Genomic DNA, 24948 nt, shown 5'->3' with positions numbered 1-24948 from the left:
TTTAGAATTCCGTTAACAATTAGTAAGAACATTATCTTTAACATTTTGATAAGTTATATATATATATATTTATATGTATATAGAAGAGTTTACCTATTTTTTTTACTTAAGTAGATGAGCATTAACATATTTCAAATATGTTTTGAATATTTCACATTTTTTCTTTTATTATAACATAACTTATAAAGTTAGCTTGTTTTCAACTAATATTTATATATTCTATATATATAGGATTACTATTTAATATATATACAATATTTATTTGAATTATTTTTTTCTATACATACATACACATTATTTACTTGTTATCTGTTTTAAACATTTTGATTATTTTTTAACTATTGATTTAGTTGATGAGTTTGAAGAAACCGCTCTTATCTAACACTTGTACATTTTTGGTTATAGCGGGAGGGGAAAAATCTTTTATTTGTATGTGGTCCTTGGGGTATCTGAAAATATTAAACAAAGGAAAGAATATAAATAATTGATGTATATACTAAAATAATAACAACAAAATAAACTTAACAAGTATATACCAGGCCGAATCTTGTACCCTCCACCATAGATAGCATACAAACTTCTACTAAAAACTGCCATCCACAATCGAATTACTTGGGTTGCGGTAACACTTGCCGATGGCAAGGTATCTTAAAACTTCTTAACACCGTCTTCTAAGTTGTAAGTTAGTCCATACGATGTATATATTAAACAAAAACAAAATGCCAATTAAATACGTATATAATTCAGTTTGACAAAAATTTGTATAGAAATAAAATTTTGACAAAAATTTCCATAGAAATAAAATTTTGGTAGATTTTTTGGCGATATGGACCAACTTTTGTGTGATTGGGGATCGGCTATATATAACTATAGACCGATAAATGCCAATTTTGGCCGCCTTGCACTAGCGCAATGTACCAAATTTCAACCGAATCGGATGAATTTTGTTCCTCAAAGAGGTTCTGGAGGTCAAATCTGGGGATCGATTTATATGGGGTCTATATATAATTATGGACAGATATGGAGCAATTTTAGCATGATTGTTAAAGACCATATACACCCTCAAAAAAAATCGCTTCTTTAACATATGTTCCAAACACACATATATTATTGGATACTGCCGAAACATTAGTATGTTTGTTTTATGTGAACATATTATATGTTTGGAAGCATTTTGAGCCAAAAATATTATATGCTTGGAAGAATTTTTCCCAAACACGATTGTGCTCATTCCCTAACATACTCGTAATTTTCACATCCACGAAATTTTTTAGTTCTTGGCACCTTTTTCTGTAATACAAATAATGTTGAAGAAATTATTCACTTTTATAAATTTTTTAAATTTTACCTTTCGCCTGCACGAAGAATCGAACCGAGGACCATACAGTTTGTAAGCCAACAGACTATCCACTGGGCTACGTAGCTGTTATAGTCACCATTAGATAATTATCGTTATAAGTTACATTTATATAGCATAGTTTGCAGCGCCCACGAGCCCATGCAAACATAACATTATTTAACAGAAACATACATTTGTTTGCCACGTGGAGCAGTGGTTAGCATGTCTGCCTTGCATGCAAAAGGGAAACTTCGAAATGTGGGTTATTAAAGATTTATAGTCAGTAACAGTGCTTGATATAAACGAAATTGACTGATTTTTGGATAAAATATTTTTTATTGCAAAAATAACAATTTTGTAACAAAAAACAGATTTTGGTATAAAACTTTAAAATTTGGAAGGAATTCAAAAACTCTAACAAAAGAAGAACGTGGAGTCGAGTATAAACATACATAAATAATTTTATAATATAAACATAAATTTATTTAGGCGTGAACAGTTTTTTACTAGCATTTAACACCATCGCTCTAAAATGCCTTTTATTTTTCTTTAATAATTCATTTTAAAGAAAATAAACTTTTTAAATTGTTTTAGCTGTAAAACTCGAACTTAATGCCGCCTTTATATTTGATGGTGTCCGTCAACTCCTCGTGGACTACTTATTAATAAAGAGGAACTAAACTTTGTTTTTATACATTTTACTGTGTATTTTTCACTATTTCCTCCTTATTTCATTTTACTGTCCCAAATCTAAAAAGAGTATAGTGCCCTTTCGTTATTTTTATGAAGACCCCTGATTTCTTTTAACGAACCAAGAAAAAATTGTGCCCATAATGCCAATATGATAAACAAAACACATGTCCACACATACATAACATAAAATGCTGCTCTCAAGGCGAAAACATATGCTGTTTGTTTTTCAAATGTCTATTCTCTTGGTTCCGAATGTCTATTCTCTTTATTCAAATTAAATAATATTTAGACCGAAACAACATACAAGCGGTTTCACAGAAATTGTTCTCTTTTGATTCTTTCGCTGTGTTATGTTGATATCTTTCGTCAACTCTCCCGGTTTCCGTCTCTATTTCTTTTTCTATACTCTCTCTCTGTCGCTTTGAATAAAATATCACAACATATGTATGTTTAGTCGAAATTTGTAAATTTATATGTTTGCATTCACACATATGATTTTTATGAAACATTCATGCCCCAAACATAATATATTCTAACATATTAATATAGATGTCCCAAACATTTAGTGTTAGTTTAGGAACATTACATGTTTGCACTTAAATATATTGTATTTTAAAATTGTGCCCGAAACACATTTTGTTTATATCGGAACATAGGCTTCGGAGGTCAAATCTGGGGATAGGTTTATATGGAGGCTATATATAATTATGGAGAAATATAAGTTTGACAAAATTTTCTATAGTAATAAAATTTTGACAAGATTTTCTATACAAATAAAATTTTGGTAGATTTTTTGGCGATATGGACCATTTTGGTGTGATTTAGGATCGGCTATATATACCTATAGATCGATATGGACCCATTTTGGAATGGTTGTTAGCCGCCATATACCAGGGCAATGTACCAAATTTCAACCGAATCGGATGAAGTTTGCTCCTCCAAGAGGTCCCGGAGGTCAAATCTTGGGATCGATTTATATGGGGGCTATATATAATTATGGGCCGATATGGAGCAATTTTAGCATGGTTGTTAGAGACCATATACTAACACCACGTACCAAATTTCAACCGGATCGGATGAAATTTGCTCCTCCAAGAGGCTTCGGAGGTCAAATCTGGGGATCGGTTTATATGGGGCTATATATAATTATGGACCGATATGAACCAATTTTTCCATGGTTGTTAGAGACCATATACTAACACGACGTACCAAATTTCGGATGAATTTTGCTCCTCCAAGAGGCTCCGGAGGTCCAATCTGGAATGAATAAATTGGTTGCAATAACGTAAACGAATGATCATAAACTAGTTTGATTATTCGTTTACATTATTGCCACCGATTCATGCAGTGTGGATGCACTGCCTACTTTATTGTATACCAAAAAGTGCAACTAAACTCTTACTGCTGAAGTATTTTTTGCTGGGTTATATGGGGACTATACGTAAAAGTGGTCCGATATGGCCCTTTTGCAATACATCTGACCTACAGCAATATTAACTACTTGTGCAGTCAATAGGTTATTTCATTCGGAAGATAGTGTGATTTCAACAGACGGACGGACGTTGCTAGATCGACTCAGAATTTCACCACGACCCAGAATATACCCAGCAAAAAATACTTCAGCAGTAAGAGTTTAGTTGCGCTTTTTTGTATACAATAAAGTAGGCAGTGCATCCACACTGCATGGATCGTTGGCAATAACGTAAACGAGTATTCAAACTAGTTTATGATCATTCGTTTACGTTATTGCAACCAATTTATGCGGTATATATGTTATGTATGAAAGGTAGTGCTCTTTTCCTTCACGCCAACAATACTATACTCAAGATTTTATCACTTCTGAGCAATATTTCTATTAAAATGAGCAATTATATCAGCGCTATGTAGAAGCTGCTCTAAATCGGGACATCGCCCACAGAAATCAGCGCTGATTCGGTTGTTTTGTATGCAGTTGGTACTGTCTCTCTCCATTATGTTACAATCCTGCTGAAATAGTGCTCCATTTTTTGCTGGGTATGTACTTTATGGGGTCTTAGAGCAATACTTCGATTTGTTACAAACGGAATGACAAAGTTAATATACCTCCATCCTATGGTGGAGGGTATAAAAAGATTAGGTGCTAACAGCAAAGGTTTTTGATCTACAATAATGGTATAATAGCTTTGAAATGCGCGAAAACGTGCCTATAATAGCATCCTTAGGCCTCAAATGATAAATCATTCACTGATCGATCCCAAAATCATGTCATGAGTTATTTGCTTCCTAGTCCTAGTCGAAATATATGTATTTGCATTGTTTTATTCCAAATTTCGAAATTGTTTTATGACGAAAAATTTCTATATATTTACATAAATATTTTTGTTATCGCCGCAATGCTGAGTCTACATATAAACAATGGAATAATAAATCCATTTAAAACATTTATCTTTGCTACGTGAATAATATTCCTCTTTCCATACATTTTGCATCAATTCATATGTAAATGTGAATAAGGAGAATTATTCTTCTGTATTCACATCTCGTATGTAACTAATGCTAGCGTTAAAATATATATTTTTTCGTAAATATGGCCCATTTTATATGGTGGTCATTGAAAGCATTCATCCATTCTCATTGTATTTATGCAGTATTCCTTTTTCCTTCATTTATTATTTCGTTATTGTTGAGTTGGTTTTAAATGAATGGTTGTTTCTTTTTGCATTTGTTATTGGCTCATTTGCTATTTAAGTTGACTACTTCCATTGAGATGATTTCATATTTCTTTCTTCAATGAAATTTCTTTCACTTGGTGGAGAGTACAACAATGAATTGTGAGACAGTGGTATTGTAAGAAATGTAGTACTAAGCAATAAATGCTATTCCAAATCATCATATTCCAACACATTTATGTGGTCAGATTATATTAAGATCGTTCAATTTACCTACGAGGAATATGTTGCCACTACGAGGGCGGTTCGGAAACTTCTTAGCCTAGCACAAAAATAGCGGTATAAACAGAAAAAAGTTAAGTGTTTTGGAAACTTTCATTTGTGTTATGAACACATTTTTGTAATCCAACGTTTCGCTGGATGTTTCCAGCTTATTCAGGGATTGTGTTTTTTATTGAATATTTAATCTTTCGTCAGGTTATTCTCTATTACAATTTTAAAGTTTTCTTATTCACTAGACAAACATAAAACTTTTAAATAACTGCAGAAAATAATCAGATTAAAAACTAAATATCACAGAGCTTTCCTATTAGATCACAGTTGAATATCGACCCTTTGAAAATTTTATTTCTATAGAAAATTCTATGTAAAACTTTGACAAAATTTTATTTGTATAGAAAATTTTATCAAAATTTTATTTCTACAGAAAATTTCATCAAAATTTTATTTCTATAGAAAATTTCATCAAAATTGTATTCCAATAGATAAATAAAATTTTACTTCTATAGAAAATTTTGTTAAAATTTTATTTATATAGAAAATTTTTTCAAAATTCTATTTCTATAGAAAATTTTGTCAAAATTTTATTTCTATAGAATTTTTTGTCTATATAATATATTGTCAAAATTTTATTTCTACAGAAAATTTTGTCAAAATTTTATTTCTACAGAAAATTTCATCAAAATTTTATTTCTATAGAAAATTTCATCAAAATTGTATCCCAATAGAAAATTTTATCAAAATTTTACTTCTATAGAAAATTTTGTTAAAATTTTATTTATATAGAAAATTTTTTCAAAATTCTATTTCTATAGAAAATTTTGTCAAAATTTTATTTCTATAGAATTTTTTGTCAAAATGTTATTTCGTTATTGTTGTTTTTGATCTCAGCTTAAAGCCATGCATAACTAAACTACAAGTGTAGCTTAACCAACAGAGGAAAAGTATGCTTGTCAAATTTTATTTGGGCAAAGCCCTATAGACTGCAAGATGGTTGGCTGTTTCGGAATTACCACATTCCTCATCAGCATCCTCTACTTGCAGCAAAATTATCAACCAATTATCAGAATAAATTCGGGTAATTCACTCAACCCAAAGTGAACTGCACTTGAACCTTCCGAAAAAAGGTTTGATAGTCGGCTACTGCCTAAACAAATTTGCAAGCATAGCTCTTTTCCTTTGCCAAACTCTAATTATCGATTTAAATGTAGTTGGCTGGGTTTGTTTTTGAGCGTGCTTCCTCTATCTTCATTCGTTTTGTTTGTTATTGTTGGCTTCTCTTCAATCGTTATTGTTGTTTTTTATCTCAGCTTAAAGCCATGCATTGACTAAACTACAAGTGTAGCTTAAACAACAGAGGAAAAGTATGCTTGTTATTTCTTTAGAACATTTTGTAAAAATTTGCTTTTCTATAGCAAAATTTTGTCAAAATATTATTCCTATAGAAAATTTTGTCAAAATTTTATTTCCATAGAGTATTTTGTCAAAATTTTATTTTTATAGAAAATTTTGTCAAAATTTTTTTCTATACAAAATTTTGTCAACATTTTATTTCTATACAAAATTTTTAAAAAATTTTATTTTTGTAGAAAATTTTGTCAAAATTTTATTTCTATAGAAAATTTTGTCAAAATTTTATTTTTATAGAAAACTTTATCAAAATTTTAGTTTTATAGAAAATTTTGTCAAAATTTTATTTCTATAGAAAATTTTGTCAAAATTGTATTTATATAGAAAATTTTGCCAAAATTTTATTTCTATAGAAAAATTTGTCAAAATTTTATTTCTATAGAAAAGTTTATCAAAGTTTTATTTCTATAGAAAATTTTGTCAAAATTTTATTTTTATAGAAAAGTTTGTCAAAATTTTATTTCTATAGAAAATGTTGTCAAAATTTTATTTCTATAGAAAAGTTTGTAAAAATTTTATTTCTATACAAAATTTTGTCAAAATTTTATTTCTATACCAAATTTTGTCAAAATTTTATTTCTATACAAAATTTTTAAATTTTTTTTTTTTTTGTAGAAAATTTTGTCAAAATTTTATTTCTACAGAAAATTTTGTCGAAATTTTATTTCTATAGAAAATTTCATCCAAATTTTATTTCTATAGAAAATTTTATCAAAAATTTTATTTTTTATAGAAAATTTTATCAAAATTTTATTTGTATAGAAAATTTTGCCAAAATTTTATTTCTATAGAAAAGTTTGTCAAAGTTTTATTTCTATAGAAAATTTTGTCAAAATTTTATTTCTATAGAAAATGTTGTCAAAACTTTATTTCTATAGAAAAGTTTGTAAAAATTTTATTTCTATAGAACATTTTGTCAAAATTTTATTTCTATAGAAAAGTTTGTCAAAATTTTATTTCTATAGAAAAGTTTGTCAAAGTTTTATTTCTATAGAAAATTTTATCATTTTTTTTATAGAAAAATTTGTCAATATTTCATTTCTGTAGGAAATTTTATTTGTATAGCAAATGTTTTATTTGTACACGGATGAAAAAGACTGTTTTTCATATGTTTGGCTATAAACATTATATGTTTGGAACACAAATTTTTAAACACAATATTTTTGAGTGCAAGCATATAATGTTCATAAACTAGCATAACATGTTTGGGACATATATGTTAATATGTTAGAACATATTATGTTTGGGACATAAAATGTTTTTAAATATAATATGCTTGGATGCAAACATATATTAATTTAGAAATAGCCTATAAACATATATGTGTTTAGTAGCTTGGAGCGCTATTTAACAGGGAGCGATATTGAATTAAGTTGGTGGTTGTTGCTTGTTATTACAAAATTAACATTTTATTTTTCCTTGGGCAATTGATCAGCTACTTTTTTGATCCTTACAAACTGTGTGGTCCGCTGTTCGAATCCCCGTCCGGCAAAAGGTAAAATTAAAATGAAAAAAAATCATAAAATTGAATAATTTCTTCTACAATGTTTGTATTACAGAAAAAGGTGCTAAGAACTAATAAATCTCGTGAGAAAGATGTCGGGGAATATACAATTGGGCAGAAACAAAATTTTGAGCATTCAGATAGAAAACCTATGTTGTTAGCACCTATATTACCTGTTTATTTTCATAATTCATTATGATTGTAAATATATAAATAAATAAATAAAATTTTGAGCACAATATTGTTTGGGAGAATTTTTTTTAAGCATATAATATTTTTGGGTGCCAAATGCTTCCAAACATATTATATGTTCACATAATAACATATTGTTTTTTTTGGAAGACAACATTATTGAATTTGGATGCAAAAATACAAAATGTTTGGAACTTAGACTACCCAAACATATATTGTTTAGACTAATATGCTTTCAAACATATTATATATTGGAAGAGATCAAACATATAATTGTGTGGGCAATACCCAAAAATGTATATGCTTGAAGCAAAATATGTTTGGGAGTATATGTTACAGAAGCGATTTTTTGTGAGCGTGTATAGCAAATGTTCGTCAATATTTTATTTCTATAGAAAAGTTAGTCAAAATGTTATTTCTATAGAAAATTTTATCAAAATTTTCTTTCTATAGAAAACTTTTTCAAAATTTTATTTCTATATTTTGTCAAAATTTTATTTCTACAGAAAATTTTGTAAAAATTTTATTTGTATAGAAAATTTTGTCAAAATTTTATTTCTATGGAAATTTTTTCTAAATTGTATTTATATAGAAAATTTTGCCATAATTTTATTTCTATAGAAAATTTTATCAAAATTTTATTTCTATAGAAAATTTTATGAAAGTTTTATTTCTATAGAAAATTTTGCCAAAATTTTATTTCTATAGAAAAATTTGTCAAAATTTTATTTCTATAGAAAATTTTATGAAAGTTTTATTTCTATAGAAAAGTTTGTCAAAATTTTATTTCTATAGAAAAATTTGTCAAAATTTTATTTCTATAGAAAATTTTATCAATTTTTTTTTTATAGAAAATTTTGTCAATATTCATCATCAAATTTTTCATCAAAATTTTCTTTGTATAGAAAATTTTTTCAAAATTGTATTTCTATATTTTGCCAAAATTTTATTTCTATAGAAAATTCTGTCAACATTTTATTTCTATAGAAAATTTTGTCAACATTTTATTTCTATAGAAAATTTTGTCAAAATTTTATTTCTATAGAAAAGTTTGTCAAAATTTTATTTCTATAGAAAAGTTTGTCAAAATTTTATTTCTATTGAAAATTTTATCAAAATTTTATTTTTATAGAAAATTTTGTCAATATTTCATTTCTGTAGGAAATTTTGTCAACATTTTATTTGTGTAGAAAATGTTTGTCAATTATTTATTTCTATAGAAAAATTAGTCAATATGTTATTTCTATATAAAATTTTATCAAAAATTTTTTTATAGAAAATTTTTTCAAAATTTTATTTCTATATTTTGTCATAACTTTATTTCTATAGAAAATGTTGTCAACATTTTATTTCTATAGAAAATTTTGTCAAAATTTTATTTCTATAGAAAATTTTGTCAAATATTTTATTCATAGAAAATTTTGTCAAAATTTTATTTCTATAGAAAATTTTGTCAAAATTTCATTTCTATAGAAAATGTTTTCAAAATTTTATTTCTATATCTATAGAAAAGTTTGTAAAAAATTTATTTCTATAGAAAATTTTGTCAAAATTTTATTTTTATAGAAAATTTTGTAAAAATTTAATTTCTATAGAAAATTTTGTCAAAATTTGATTTCTATAGAAAATTTGGTCAATATTTTTTTTCTATAGAAAATTTTGTCAAAATGTTATTTCTATAGAAAATTTTGTCAAAATTTTATTTCTATAGAAAAATTTGTCAAAATTTTATTTCTATAGAAAATTTTGTCAAAATTTTATTAGAACATTTTGTAAAAATTTGGTTGTCTATAAAAAATTTTGTCAAAATTTCATTTCTAAAGAAAATTTTGTCAACATTTTATTTCTAAAGAAAATTTTGTAAAAATTTGGTTTTCTATAGAAAAATTTTGTCAAAATTTTATTTCTATAGAAAATTTTGTCAGTATTTAATTTCTATAGAAAATTTTGTCAACATTTTATTTCTATAGAAAATTTGGTCAAAATTTGGTTTTCTATAGAAAAATTTGTCAAAATTTTAATTCTAAAAAAATTTAACAAAATCCTAATTGTATATAAAATTTTTCTATACTGTAAAATTAAATTCAGACAGATTAAATGGAGTTTTCCATAGAAAAACTTAAATTCAGCCAGGCTGAATAAAGTTTTCTATACGAAAAATTTAAATTCAGCCATGGTGAATAATGTTTTCTATTGAAAAGCATAAATTCCGTCAGACTGAATAAAGTTAAGTATAGGAAAATTTAAATTCTAACTCAGGCTGAAAGAAGTTTGTTATAAGAAATTTTAAATTCAGCCAGGCTGAATAATGTTTTCTATAGGAAAACTTCAATTCAGCCTGGCTAAAAATGTTTTTTTTTTGCTAAAAAGGTGTTTGAATTTTTTATCCCTGCAATCAATTCACATTTCGATACCTAGAACCCACAATATGCCAGAAAACGCCAAACACCCTCTTGACTTGAATGTATGTTAGCTTCGCTTATGCTAACCAAAGCCACATCAATGTTTCGCAACATTGGGATATTCATTGGAAATGAATTCAATTCGATTGCCTGCTAATGATTGCAGTAAAGTAGTTTGGAATTATGATGATTTCACATTCGTATGTTTTCACTTTTTTGATATAATATTCCCGCAGGGAATGCTGCGTCCGCAATAATGTCGATTGCTTAGACTGAGGTATGGTTGGAATGCCTTTGGAATACCTTATTTTATATTCAAATACCGTTAATACCTGTAGAAATGTGCTTTGGTTTTCCAAAGGAAACCCTAGATGGGCCATTGAATGATGGTGGAGTGAGTGTAAAATTATATAGGAAGTCAAAGCATTGTTGAGTTAGTGTTGACATCCGTCTAGTATTCTTCAAGTCTTCATAATCCTTGAACAGATGACAAGGCGTGGGTATTAAGAAATGTTTTCGCTGTTTCTTTTTTTTTTCAGGGGTATTGGGGTTTGTGTTTGTCATTCAAAGAAACTCTGGAAATCCAAAAGGAAACCTTGTGAAAATTCTAGCAGTAGAATGAGTAGCACCCATACAATGGTCTTCTTTATGACATTAAACGAAATGTAAATACAACGTCAAGTGGCAAGGTTTTTCTTTTGCACTAATTTCATTAAGACCTGAGTGAAGTGAAAAGATGCCACATCTGAATCTCCCACCAAGCCACAGAAAGACACAATAAAATGCCACATTGATAGAACCGGTGAAAAGAAAATTTTCACTTTATCTCTTCTTAGAGCTCATTGCCTAAAGTCATATTTGTAGACAATGGAAACCATACCAAAGATTATGAAACTCTTTGTGGTTGTATCTTTGTAGGTTTTAAGTTTTCCGGCTAGATATAAAAGGAATTACTCGCGGTTATAACTGATTCCAAGCAGATGAATTTATCAAAGATTACCGTTGTGATTTGGTTGCATTGAAAGAAATTCCTTTAAGGTGTAGTGTATACGAGGTAAGGTAGGGTAGATATTGTGGGTGAGAATAACACTGGGAATGATTTTTGGGGATGTAGATTTTAAAGACTAATAGCTAATGACGTGGAAATGGCCACGCGTTTATGAGTTTGACTATTTTCAAACAATATATTTTTCTCCCCTGCCTTCAATGACAAAAAAGTCTTTTCATATTTTGTCAAGAGATGTCGTTGGAGTCGTCTATCTTCAGTGATACAAATAATATTATGTCACATAAGGTAGGTTAGATTGAAAAGTGGACCCAGGGTTCCCTGCCTCATGTCAGCTGACATATAAGCAAGTATTTGGCTTGTTGTGAGCTCTAACTTCCTTTTCCCATAGTTTCTTTTTTCCTTCTTTAATTCCCGGCACTATATGTCCTTAGGTCAGGTTAGGTGGTAATCCAATATTTCAGGTTCAGTATGTGATAACGCACTATTCAATCCATGGTGATAACACACTGGTAAACTTCTCTCTTATCACTGAGTTCTGCCCGATTCCATGTTAATGAGAAGGGACCTCCTTTTTATAGCCGAGTCCGAACGGCGTCCCACATTGCAGTGAAACCACTTAGAGAAGCTTTGAAACACTCAGAAATGTCATCAGTATTGCTGAGAGGGTATAATCCACCGCTGAAAAACTTTTTGGTGTTCGGTCGAAGCAGGAATCGAACCCACGATCCTTTGTGTGTAAGGCGGGCATGCTAACCATTGCACAACGGTGGCTCTATATCCTTAACAAATTCCCTTATATGTTTCCCGTCCCAGTTTTTTGGCTGGGCTAGAAATCACCTCTTGGCCGATATGGCTGATTCTTTGTCTAAATAGTACTTTTTTCATGTCTTGGTCACCCCATAGTAGTTTCGTTGTCCTTCCGACAGTTGCATTGGTGCACATTGCTTTAAGTGTTTCACGTGTCCACTTTTCCAACTCCTCCTGCGTTGTCTCTATGGGATTGGGTTCTCTAAGTTGACTTCTATTTGAGTCCTAGCTCTTAGCTTCCCTATGAGTCCCAGCTCTAATCGCCTTTACGATATCTCTTATTCCGGTATGTCCCGGCACCCACATGATGAGGATCCTGTCGTATTCCGAGTATTCGTTGATCATTCTTTTGCATTATATTACGGTTCGCGATGGAAACGTAGTGTCCGCTTTTGTTTTCATTGCCTTCCGGCAATCTCTGAAATTGTTTATGTTTGTGGCCTCGTATTATTTCCGAGCCAATTAACACATTCCGATTTGCCATGCAATTCTTCCTGTAGAATTGTGCTGTGGTTCGGTAATCGGAAGAGGATCTCGGTGTCTGAGTCATCCACATATATGCCCAGACCCGTCCTCTCACCCATTCTAGATCTATCGGTGTAGCATTTATTTCCTTGTGGTATCTGTTCTGGGGTCCCTTCTCATAGGACCCACTTCCTGGCGTCAGAATGTCATACGCGGCAACTATGCCCACCTCACATATATGACCGCGGATTGTTGGTGGGGGATCCACTATTACACCCATTGCCGCCCCTATTATCCTTTGATGGTTCGTCATGCACGTGTTTCCGTTCATTCTCCCAACATCTTCCATCTCATCGCAGCCATGACGGCTTCGCTTTTTTATCTGAATATTGTCTTGTATCATCTCCAAGGCTTTAGTTGACGTGATTGCCCGAGTTATGCCAAGACATGTCCATTCGAATCCCGTTTTAAAATTTCTATGTTGCACTTCTCATATTGTTTTGCCGCCTTGTTAGCATATTGTTTCACTTTTTTATTAATTCCGTTTTTTACCCCGGTAATCGATATATTCCGAATGTAATCGGTGCCTTAACATATCATCAAATTTATACTCCCTTTAGTATATTTTGAGCCTATCATGCTATAATGTTTTCAGCGGCTACTTGTGCCGCCTGAAAATATGCAACGAAAATAGAGAATAAATTTAATGCGTATTTTTATTTTCCATACTTGGAGAATTGCATACTCTTTCAACAAAACAGATTAAATTAATTGCAATTCTAGAATTCTCACTTGCAAATTAAATAATTGAATCTAAATGCAGATGTTTGCGCATAAAAAAAATTTATTTAGAAAATCAACAGTGATTTGAATTATTTAAATTTGCATTTAATTCAACTCATCATACCGCCATCATCTGGCAAAGAATTCTGAATTTTTACTATCGTATACGTTCCTCATTGAGTTGTATATATGGTATTTGATGTTGTTGGAAAGCTACTTCGTCATACTGTCAGCTAGTTGCTGTTTCACTCATGATAAGCAGCAGCAATTGTGCATTCACTACACTTAAAACAGAAGGAGGACATCATTTCATATCAACCACTACAGTATGGGCATGCAATTATGACAGCGCTCTAGCAGAGAAAATAAAGAAGACAATACAAGTGGTTACGGAAACAGTAGCACTTATTCACGACTGACATCTACAGTTAGTCAGACAATTTGAAAATCAAGAGTCATAGAGAGAGAGAGAGAGAGAGAGGAGGAGAGAGCGAGATACAAACTAAGCAAAGGAATCATTGAAATACAAACCTCATGGTCAATTTCAAGAGTCCAGTAGAATGCCGTTACGGCTACGGCTATCATAGTCAGTGTTACCATTTTAGCATTTTTGCAGATTAATTAAGCATTTTTCGTGTACTTAATTTCAAAACCCCAAAAATTCAAACATTTCGTAAAAAACTCATATAAAATGCTTTTAATTTGATTTTTTTTTCATTATAAAAAGTGTGTAATTTTTGTGCCACTTTTTAACAATTATTAACCCATGTCCATTCCTTGGATAAATGCCCTTTCCTCGTGCGGTTTATTATACCGGATTATGGAAATATTTTATTTTTATTATTATCTTCTAAAAACAAACATTTTGTCCCTGTAATGGATAAATAAAAATTTCCAAAAAATATCTAATAACTAAAGGAATAAAATAAGAAATTGTCATAATCGCCTCTTCTATTTTAAAAATCTTCAAAACATCTCAAATGTAAATAATATTAAAACAAACTAATTTTTTGATTAAAAGCAAAAGTATTAATTTTATATAAAGAACAGAAAATTAAATTCAGTTTTGTATAAAAATAAAATTAAAAAAAAAAACATTTTTATGATTGGATTTAAGTTTTTATTTAAAAATAGAAATAAAGATCTCTAATATTTACGTATATAATCGGGCAACGATTTTGACAAAATTTTCTATAGAAATAAAATTTTGAAAAAATTTTCTATAGAAATAAAATTTCGACAAAATTTCCTATGGAAATAAAATTTCGACAAAATTTTCTATAGAAATAAAATTTTGATAAAATCTTCTGAAGAAATAAAATTTTGATAAAATTTTTTCTAGAAATAAAATTTTGACAAAATTTTCTATAGAAATAAAATTTTGAGAAAATTTTCGATAAAAATAAAATTTTGAGAAATTTTTCTATAGAACTAAAATTTTGACAAAATTTTCTATAGAAATAAAATTTTGACACAATTTTCTACAGAAATAAAATTTGGACACAATTTTCTATAGAAATAAAATTTTGATAAAATCTTCTGTAGAAATGAAATTTTGATAAAATTTTCGATAGAAATAAAATTTTGAGAAATTTTTCGATAGAAATGAAATTTTGACAAAATTTTCTATAGAAATAAAATTTTGACACAATTTCTACAGAAATAAAATTTGGACACAATTTTCTATAGAAATAAAATTTGGACAAAATTTTCTATAGAAATAAAATGTTCACAAAATTTTCTAAAAATTCAATATAAAAATTTCTTTGGAATAAAACAAAATTTTTTTATATACTAACGACAAAAATTTGATCAACAACTTCAAAATATATTTTTTTAATTTGGTCAATTTTTGGTAAAATAATGCGGTTTATTATACCGGATTATGGAAATATTTTATTTTTATTATTATCTTCTAAAAACAAACATTTTGTCCCTGTAATGGATAAATAAAAATTTCCAAAAAATATCTAATAACTAAAGGAATAAAATAAGAAATTGTCATAATCGCCTCTTCTATTTTTCATTATTCTATTATTCAGTTTTGTATAAAAATAAAATTAAAAAAAAAAAAAAACATTTTTATGATTGGATTTAAGTTTTTATTTAAAAATAGAAATAAAGATCTCTAATATTTACGTATATAATCGGGCAACGATTTTGACAAAATTTTCTATAGAAATAAAATTTTGAAAAAATTTTCTATAGAAATAAAATTTCGACAAAATTTCCTATGGAAATAAAATTTCGACAAAATTTTCTATAGAAATAAAATTTTGATAAAATCTTCTGAAGAAATAAAATTTTGATAAAATTTTCTCTAGAAATAAAATTTTGACAAAATTTTCTATAGAAATAAAATTTTGAGAAAATTTTCGATAAAAATAAAATTTTGAGAAATTTTTCTATAGAACTAAAATTTTGACAAAATTTTCTATAGAAATAAAATTTTGACACAATTTTCTACAGAAATAAAATTTGGACACAATTTTCTATAGAAATAAAATTTTGATAAAATCTTCTGTAGAAATGAAATTTTGACAAAAATTTTCGATAGAAATAAAATTTTGAGAAATTTTTCGATAGAAATGAAATTTTGACAAAATTTTTTATAGAAATAAAATTTTGACAAAATTTTCTAAAGAAATAAAATTTTGACACAATTTTCTACAGAAATAAAATTTGGACACAATTTTCTATAGAAATAAAATTTGGACAAAATTTTCTATAGAAATAAAATCACAAATCACAAAAAACAACATTTTTATGATTGGATGTAAGTTTTTATTTAAAAATAAAAATCTCTAATATTTACGTATATAATCGGGCAACGATTTTGACAAAATTTTCTATAGAAATAAAATTTTGAAAAAATTTTCTATAGAAATAAAATTTCGACAAAATTTCCTATGGAAATAAAATTTCGACAAAATTTTCTATAGAAATAAAATTTTGATAAAATCTTCTGTATAAATAAAATTTTGATAAAATTTTCTCTAGAAATAAAATTTTGACAAAATTTTCTATAGAAATAAATTTTTGAGAAAATTTTCGATAAAAATAAAATTTTGAGAAATTTTTCTAAAGAACTAAAATTTTGACAAAATTTTCTATAGAATTAAAATTTTGACATAATTTTCTACAGAAATAAAATTTGGACACAATTTTCTATAGAAATAAAATTTGGACAAAATTTTCTATAGAAATAAAATTTTGATAAAATCTTCTGTAGAAATGAAATTTTGATAAAATTTTCGATAGAAATAAAATTTTGAGAAATTTTTCGATGGAAATGAAATTTTGACAAAATTTTCTAAAGAAATAAAATTTTGACACAATTTTCTACAGAAATAAAATTTGGACACAATTTTCTATAGAAATAAAATTTGGACAAAATTTTCTATAGAAATAAAATTTTGACAAAATTTTCTAAAAATTCAATATAAAAATTTCTTTGGAATAAAACAAAATTTTTTTATATACTAACGACAAAAATTTGATCAACAACTTCAAAATATATTTTTCTTAATTTGGTAAATTTTTGGTAAAATAAAAATTTTGACAAAAATTTCTATAGAAATAAAATGTTCACAAAATTTTCTAAAAATTCAATATAAAAATTTCTTTGGAATAAAACAACATTTTTTTATATACTAACCACAAAAATTTGATCAACAACTTCAAAATATTTTTTTTTTTAATTTGGTCGATTTTTGGTAAAATTTTCTTTTAATTTTGGTGGATTAGATGTATAGCTCCTACTTGTATGAAATTTTTAACAGAAACTCTCTTTTTTTGCTGGCTCTAAACGTGTAAACGAACTGCTTCTATTCAAAAATTTTGAGCGGAGTTAATATCGTCTTTTTTGGGGGCAAAAATCGGAAAATCGGCATTTGCTATTTATACCCTGCGCCACACTGTGGAGCAGGGTATTATGTTATTATGCAATAATGCTCAGGGTGGGTCCCTGAGTCGATCTAGCCATGTCCGTCTGTCTGTCTGTCCGTCCGTCCGTTTGTTTATGAACACATTTTTGTGATCAAAGTCTAGGTCGCAGTTTAAGTCCAATCGCCTTCAAATTTGGCACAAGTTCCTGTTTTGGGTCACAATAGAAATAAATTAATTACCATTTTCTAAAATAAACCTAAAATTTTCTTTTATTAAGGGTTCACATTGTAGGTACATGGTGTTGGATAAATGGCATTTTAAGCTTCATTTGAGCAATAACATTAAATTCGAAGGAGTTGAATAGTTAAAATAATGAAAAAATTGGAACTCGTATTCATCGACCGTGGTGTCAAAATATATACCGAAATGATATTTCGGCCGCTGTGGGCAAGAAAAATGGTAACAACTCCAAAAATGATTTTGTGTAACCATAATGAAAAGAAAATCTCATGTTAAAGGACGCATTTCTCTGATGCACTAAAATACCGTGAATCCATCAGGAAGGAAAATTTTGGTTAATTATCGAAAAATTAGCTTAATTTTTGAATAAACTGTATTACAAACACAGAAACACGATGATTTCCCTAAAAATGAGTAAATATTTTTCGACAAATTCAAAAAAAAAAGTTTTATAGAAAATTTTTCATTTAAGATTTTTCTTAGATTTCATATATTCTAATTAGTAATTTAGCGTTTTTTGCATTATTCTATCGACAGTCCAAAAATGCAATACTTTTTTTTTGAACAGAGACCTCTTCCAATACCATATGTTAAAAATAAAATGTTTTAAATGTAATATTATTTTTTGGCATTCTAACAGACTTTTTTTAGCATTATTTTTATGCTACATACGCTGCAATACATTTTTTCATATATGGTCACACTGTTCATCATTTAAAATAAGAAGAAGAAGACAGAGCGAGAGAGAAGAGAAATTGTAAGAATCCGAAAATGAGCCGGTTTGTTGTATTTTAATGAAGTATAATGAGCATTGTTACATTTGCCTTTGAGAACTCAAAGATAAAAGTGTGCCATTAAGTTCAGATAAATTTAACTCACACTTTGGCTTTTACTAAACATTGCGCTCATTTGCATAGGATGTTTCAGAGCTATGAATTATGGGCCTTATCGAATGGATTTATCATAATGCGGAACCCACAAACAAAAAAAAAGCCAACTAAATTATTCTACTATTTATCCATGAAAAATTTCCAAGACTAGACATTTATATAAAAGGATACTTGTAAGAGGATAAAATATAGAGTGGCCAGTATATTCAAGGGAGGAAAGCGGAAAATATCGTAAGTGTTTATTTATTCCAATGTGCCTTGAACTAAACTAAACATCATAAACCATTTGAAATGATTTCTATTTCATTTCGCTGTTGACTCCTAGCATGAAAATACCATACAAATGTATTTGCCCCAAAAACGGTATAATAATCGTTTAAATCATTTTCATACTTGAAGTGAAGATAATTTTCTATTTTCTATTTTGGCTTTTATTATTTATGTGGAGGATAAGAAGTCAACATGTACTAGTTGGGATTATTATCAATTTATCGTTTAGTGGAAGGCATGAGGAAGCATAAAATAAAGTTAACATTGGGCACGCTGCTCAAAATCTCAAATTTTTTTGTAGTGCCTCTATTTAGGTTAGGTTATGTTAGTTATAGTGGCAGCCAGTTATTTTAAGTTCATTGAGACTATTGAGTCCATTGTGGTACCTCAGCTGGTTACTTTCTCTCTTATCAATGAATGCTGTCCGATTATATATTTAGCTCAATGACAAGGGACCTCCTCTTCGAAAATTTCCAACTTTATAATGGCAGCCCGTTGTTTAAGCTCATTGATACTATTTAGTCCATTGTGGTACCTCAGGGGGTTACTTTCTCTCTTATCAATGAGTGCTGCCTGATTATATATCTAGCTCAATGACAAGGGCCTCCTCTTCGAAACTTTCAAACATTTATCACCAAAACAAAAAAAAAAAAAAAAAAAAAATTGTGTTACAAAATTTTTATTTTTGCAATAAAAAAATAATATTTTTTGATCCAAAAACACAGTCCATTGCCTTTACATCAAGAACTGTTCTTTTCTGACTTTATGACTTTATTTATTTTTTTTTATTAAGACACATTTGGAGCATTTTCATCTTTTCGGAGCATTCTTGGAATATATCTGAAAAAACTTTTTGGAAGCAAAGATTGAACTCACGACCCTTTGTACGCACGGCGGACATGTAACAATGGTTACTCCACTGTAGCCAAATAACATACATGTATTTTTCTGTTAAAATAAAGTTTCTTTAATCGGCTCGTGGGCGCCGAAAATTATGCTATATAAATATAACTGTTTGATTGCGTTGCTTATGCGTTGATGGCTATAGCGATAATTGGCTGTTGATGATAAAAACAGCTGCGTAGCACAGTGGATAGTGTGTTGGCTTAAAAACTGTATGGTCCGCTACTCGATTCTCCGTCCAGGCGAAAGATAAAATTTAAAAATTTATTAAATTGAATAACTTCTTCTACATTGTTTGTATTACAGAAAAAGGTGCTAAGAACTAAAAAAAAACTCGTGGAAGTGAGAAAGATGTGAGGGAAGATGCAATTAGCCAGAAATGATTTTTTTGAGTTCGTCTTTATGAAATTGTTTTTACATCCTGAAAAAGAATCAACGTTTATCACAAAAAAAAAACAAACTTCTCTACCATTGGATGGGGGGGAGGGGGTATATTAACTTTGTCATTCCGTTTCTAACACATCAAAATATTGCTCTAAGACCCCATAGAGTATATATATTCTGGGTCGTGGTGAAATTCTGAGTCGATCTGAGCATGTCCGTCCGTCCGTCCGTCCGTCTGTTGAAATTAGAGGTGTGCACGTGACACGAAATTGTCGTGACTCACCCTCATGGCAACGGCGTGAGTGTGTGTGAGCGTGATTAACAAACCAACATGTCGTGCGTGAGTCACGAAAATATTATCTTCGTGAGTGTGCGTGAGTAAAGATTTACGCTCACGAAAATAATCCCGCTCACCAACATAAAACGCTGAAGAGTTAAATTCATTTACAATTTTAGTGACACCTGGGATGTTAAGATTGTAATAACATTCTCGACTTTAATAATGCTCATGTTTTCAGACACGTCGCTAAGGTAAATTACTCAAAAAATTGTTCGTGAGTCACGTTATTTTCGTGATTGAGTGTGCGTGAGTTCTACTAAACAATATCGTGCGTGAGTGTGCGTGAGTAAGATTTTTCCGTCGTGAGTGTGCGTGACCGTGAGTAAACTATTACACACGTGCACACCTCTAGTTGAAATCACGCTAACTTCGGAACGAAACAAGTTATCGACTTGAAACTTGGCTTAAGCAGTTTTTATTGATGTTGGTTGGATGGTATAGCAAATGGGCCACATCGGACCACTTTTACGTATAGCCCCCATATAAACCAACGACCAGATTTGGCTTGCGGAGCCTTTTGGAGGAGCCAAATTCAACCGATCCGGTTGAAATTTAGTACGTGGTGTAGGTATATAGTTTCTAACAACGATGCATAAATTGGTCCATATCGGTCCATAATTATATATAGCCCCCATATAAACCGATCCCTAGAATTGACCTCAGGAGCTTCTTGGAGGAGCCAAATTCATCCGATCAAGTTGAAATTTGGTACGTGGTGTTAGTATATGGTATCTAAAATTGCAAAATTGGTTCAAATCGTGCAAAAATTGGTTCAAATCGGTCCATAATTATATATAGCCCCCATATAAACCGATCCCCCGATTTGACCTCCGGATAGTTTTGGAGGAGCAAAATTCATCCAATCCGGTTGAAATGTGCTACGTGATGTTAGTATATGGTCTCTAACAACCGTGCAAAAATTGGTCCAAATCGGTCCATAATTATATATAGCCACCATATAAACTGATCCCCAGATTTGACTTGCGGAGCCTCTTGAAGGAGGAAATTTCATCCGATCAAGTTGAAATTTGGTACGTGGTGTTAGTATATGGTCTCTAACAACCGTGCAAAAATTGGTTCAAATCGGTCCGTAATTATATATAGCCCCCATATAAACTGATTCCCAGAGGCTCCGGACTCTTGGGGGAGCAAATTTCACCTGATTCAGTGGAATTTTGGTACTTTGTGCTAGGCCGCTAACAAACATGCCAAAATTAGTCCATATCGGTCCATAATTATATATAGCTCCTACATAAAACCAACCCCATATTTCACTTCTGACTCTCTAAAAACCACGCAACAGTTAATATCGGTACTTAACTATTTATAGATTCCCCTATATATACCGATCAAGAACTGAATTATATACGTATTTAATCGGTTTTTTGTCTAATATATAACCCGTGTGGACTAACTTATAATTTAGAAGAGTTTTAAGTTCGCAAGTATTACCACAGCCCAAGTAATTCGATTATGGATGACAGTCTTTAGTAGAAATTTCTACGCAATCCATGGTGGAGGGTACATAAGATTCGGCCCGGCCGAACTAACGGCCGTATATACTTGTTTTATCTAAAATTTCGTTTGGGAGGAAAGAATTATTTTTTTTCGTGTACCGAATTTGGTTTTCTCCGATGTGAAGTAATGACTTCTTGAAAATAAAAAGTGGGCTGGTCTACTTGCGAAAGAGGCCAGCTGAAAATTAACACCTTCTATTGTCCACCAGAACTCAAGCGCTGTCTATGGTAATGATGGGGGCCGCCAAAAGGGCCGATATTCGTCGCGTCACCGACCGTGTAGTCAAAATGCCGAATATTATCGGGAAAGGGAAAAGTGCTTCATGCGATTTATTGCAGTTTTTGTACATACTCAGTATAAATTTGCTCCACGTATCGTTAAGGCCGTCTATTAATGGAAAGAAGCTTATGCTGTGTATTTGGTGGGACCGGCATGGAGTGGCGCAATATGACTGCTGCAAACCGAGCAATAACAGAAGCTTTGTATCGAACTTTAATGATGCATTTGAGTCGACCATTGCGTGATAAACTGTCACGAGATTTTGTACCACTAGGCTACATGTTGCAAAATCCCTAAAAACTTATTTGGAAATACATAAATGCGGTGTGCTATTCCATACGCATCAAACATTGGTCCTTTTGATTATCAATTATTTCGATCGATGACACATGTCCTAGACGGTCAATATTTTCGTCCTTATGAGAAAGCCAAAAATTGGCTCGATTCATAGAAGTTTTTTCTAGAATAAATTCTCAAACAGTTCAAAATAAAATCTCGCAATTTTAATTTGCGCTACCAATAATTTTTGTGAATACACAAAAAAAGAGTAAACTGTTTTATAGCAATAATGAACTACGTCGTGCGAAAATTGAACTAAATTATACTCCACTTTTTGAGATTTACAAAAAGCGTTGTTAAAACCAGGAATATTTAATACCCTAATGTACTTTTTAACTACGACTCACGTAATTATACCCTCTTATAGAAGAAAAAATTAACTAAAAATAAAGAAAGAAATCAATGGCGCCATATCATGATCATTTAAACCATATAGTAGATCATTCTTACTATTGAACTTTATACCCATTGAACTTTATACCCATGTTTAGTTCATAAATTGTTTGAGACAAATTTAAAAGAAAGGAAAATTTCATTACGCTGTGGAAAATTTCGAAAAAAATAATAAAATAAATTAAATTTAGCTTTATTTTAACTACGGATTTTTTTCCATGTAGGGGGCATAATTTTTGTTCCCTCCTATCGATCCAAATTTCTACTTTTTGCTTTAAATCAGCTCATGAATCCATGCAATTCATTGTGATTCGAACAATTGAACCCATTTTACCCTTTTATTTTCAACTATAACATAAATTTTATACCAATACAAATAGAAGTATAAATTTTCCATGAAATTGATCGATTTCAAAATCGATTGTGCAAAAAAGAATTTATTTGTGTTTGATTTGAAACTTTTTAAACAGAATTGCAATAATAATTCTTATGCATTTTCCTTCCTCACATATATCTTCATAGTAGTAAAGTGAGTAAAGAAATAAGACCGAATATTAAAAAATGCCAATATTTTCATGATAAATATTTTTTTTTTTATATGTTCCAGCTAACGCTTGAGTAAAGCTCTTTGGGATATGCTAGCTTGTGAAACATGCAAAAAGGTTATAACAATTGATGGGTCAGGGATATTTCAAAACACTTTTGTTACAAATTCCATTGTTGTAAGTATAAATGTAAATACATGTGTGTTTGTTATTGTCATATCCCGCTTGTTCGGCAAATAGCTATTGTCGCATTTTCCCTACCTATATAAGCACTCCCAATGTTCAGGAGGTTATTATGGTATAGAATAATGAGTTCAAAAAGTACTAAAGACCCGTTTTCTGTATGTATATAATGTACCCTTCCATTACATCCAATTCAGCACCATAAAGTAATCTGTTAAATAATCGATAGATTATATTGGGCATTACCAGTTGAGCATGAAATCGATAATAAAGACGCTGTCTCTCTCACAGAAAATAAATGAGAGAGAAATTCAAAATATAATCCAGGGACCATTTAATTTTGGTATCTAAAAGTAATGTACAAAATAGTGTCTCTAGCAAAACTAAACAAAAACACACACTTATGATCGGAATAGAGTTTCGGTGGTTACGCGTAATGCATAAAAAGATATGATATAATCGTAAGGTGAAGTTTGGTTTACTGAACAAAAATAAGCAAAGTCCCGCTAGAAGACGTCACAAAAATTCCACTTCTCATAATTTGTTTAGTTGTTCTCTGGGTTGCAAATGGTTTGGTCGGACACGGAGTTCTCATAGGGTAATCAAAACGAAAGAAAAATGTAAGTAAAAAATTAGTAATAATTCTATTATATAGCAACTATATTTATTTCATATTTATTTTCAAATTTCAGGTGCAGTTTATTTACTTTCTAGCAGGATTGGACCTCCATAACAACACATACGCCTAACAATGCAGCGACAAAAGAAGTGCCAATTTGAAAGTAAATGCGTCTTGTTGTTTGTATAGTCATAACTTAATTAGCATTTTTTCACTATCCTTTTCAGTGGGTAGAGAAGTGTGTACAAATTATGTGTGAATTTTCAGCTACCAAATTGGTGGTTATCGATAATGCAGAGAATAGTCTATTGGTTATATTCAGCGACATGTTCTCGTTAAACTCTCCGCTAAAACACATGGGGTGTAATGCGGAGCGTAAGTAGGGGTGTTTTTAAATTAGTAGCTATATAGTTAGCGGGATGTTGTTTTTGCTACAAATTTCATATATGTTAAAATAGATAGGAGAGTTTTTGTATGTGTGTGTGTGAGCATGGGCGTCTGTTTATATGCAGAGTACATCATATGCGTTTAGGCAAATGATGTTTGTTATGATATTTGTTTTTGAAATAACAATATTGTGAATGCATCAGATACAAAGTACAACGACAGACAGAGAGAGAGAGAGT

At 29.8% G+C, this 24948-nt stretch overlaps 1 protein-coding gene across 1 annotated transcript in view; it reads right to left on the bottom strand.

Annotated features, from left to right (window-relative positions):
• Nucleotides 1-344: 344 nt before the first annotated feature.
• 5-HT1A (5-hydroxytryptamine (serotonin) receptor 1A) overlaps nucleotides 345-24948 on the bottom strand; it is a 747640-nt gene continuing 723036 nt past the window's right edge. The window contains exon 11 of the mRNA XM_075312823.1: nucleotides 345-449. The gene's annotated coding sequence lies outside the window, so the exon portion shown is untranslated. The remainder of the gene's footprint in view (nucleotides 450-24948) is intronic.

This window comes from Haematobia irritans, chromosome 5 (assembly GCF_050003625.1).
Source record: "Haematobia irritans isolate KBUSLIRL chromosome 5, ASM5000362v1, whole genome shotgun sequence".
NCBI lineage: Eukaryota > Metazoa > Arthropoda > Insecta > Diptera > Muscidae > Haematobia > Haematobia irritans.
This window is presented reverse-complemented; position numbering and strand designations above follow the sequence as displayed.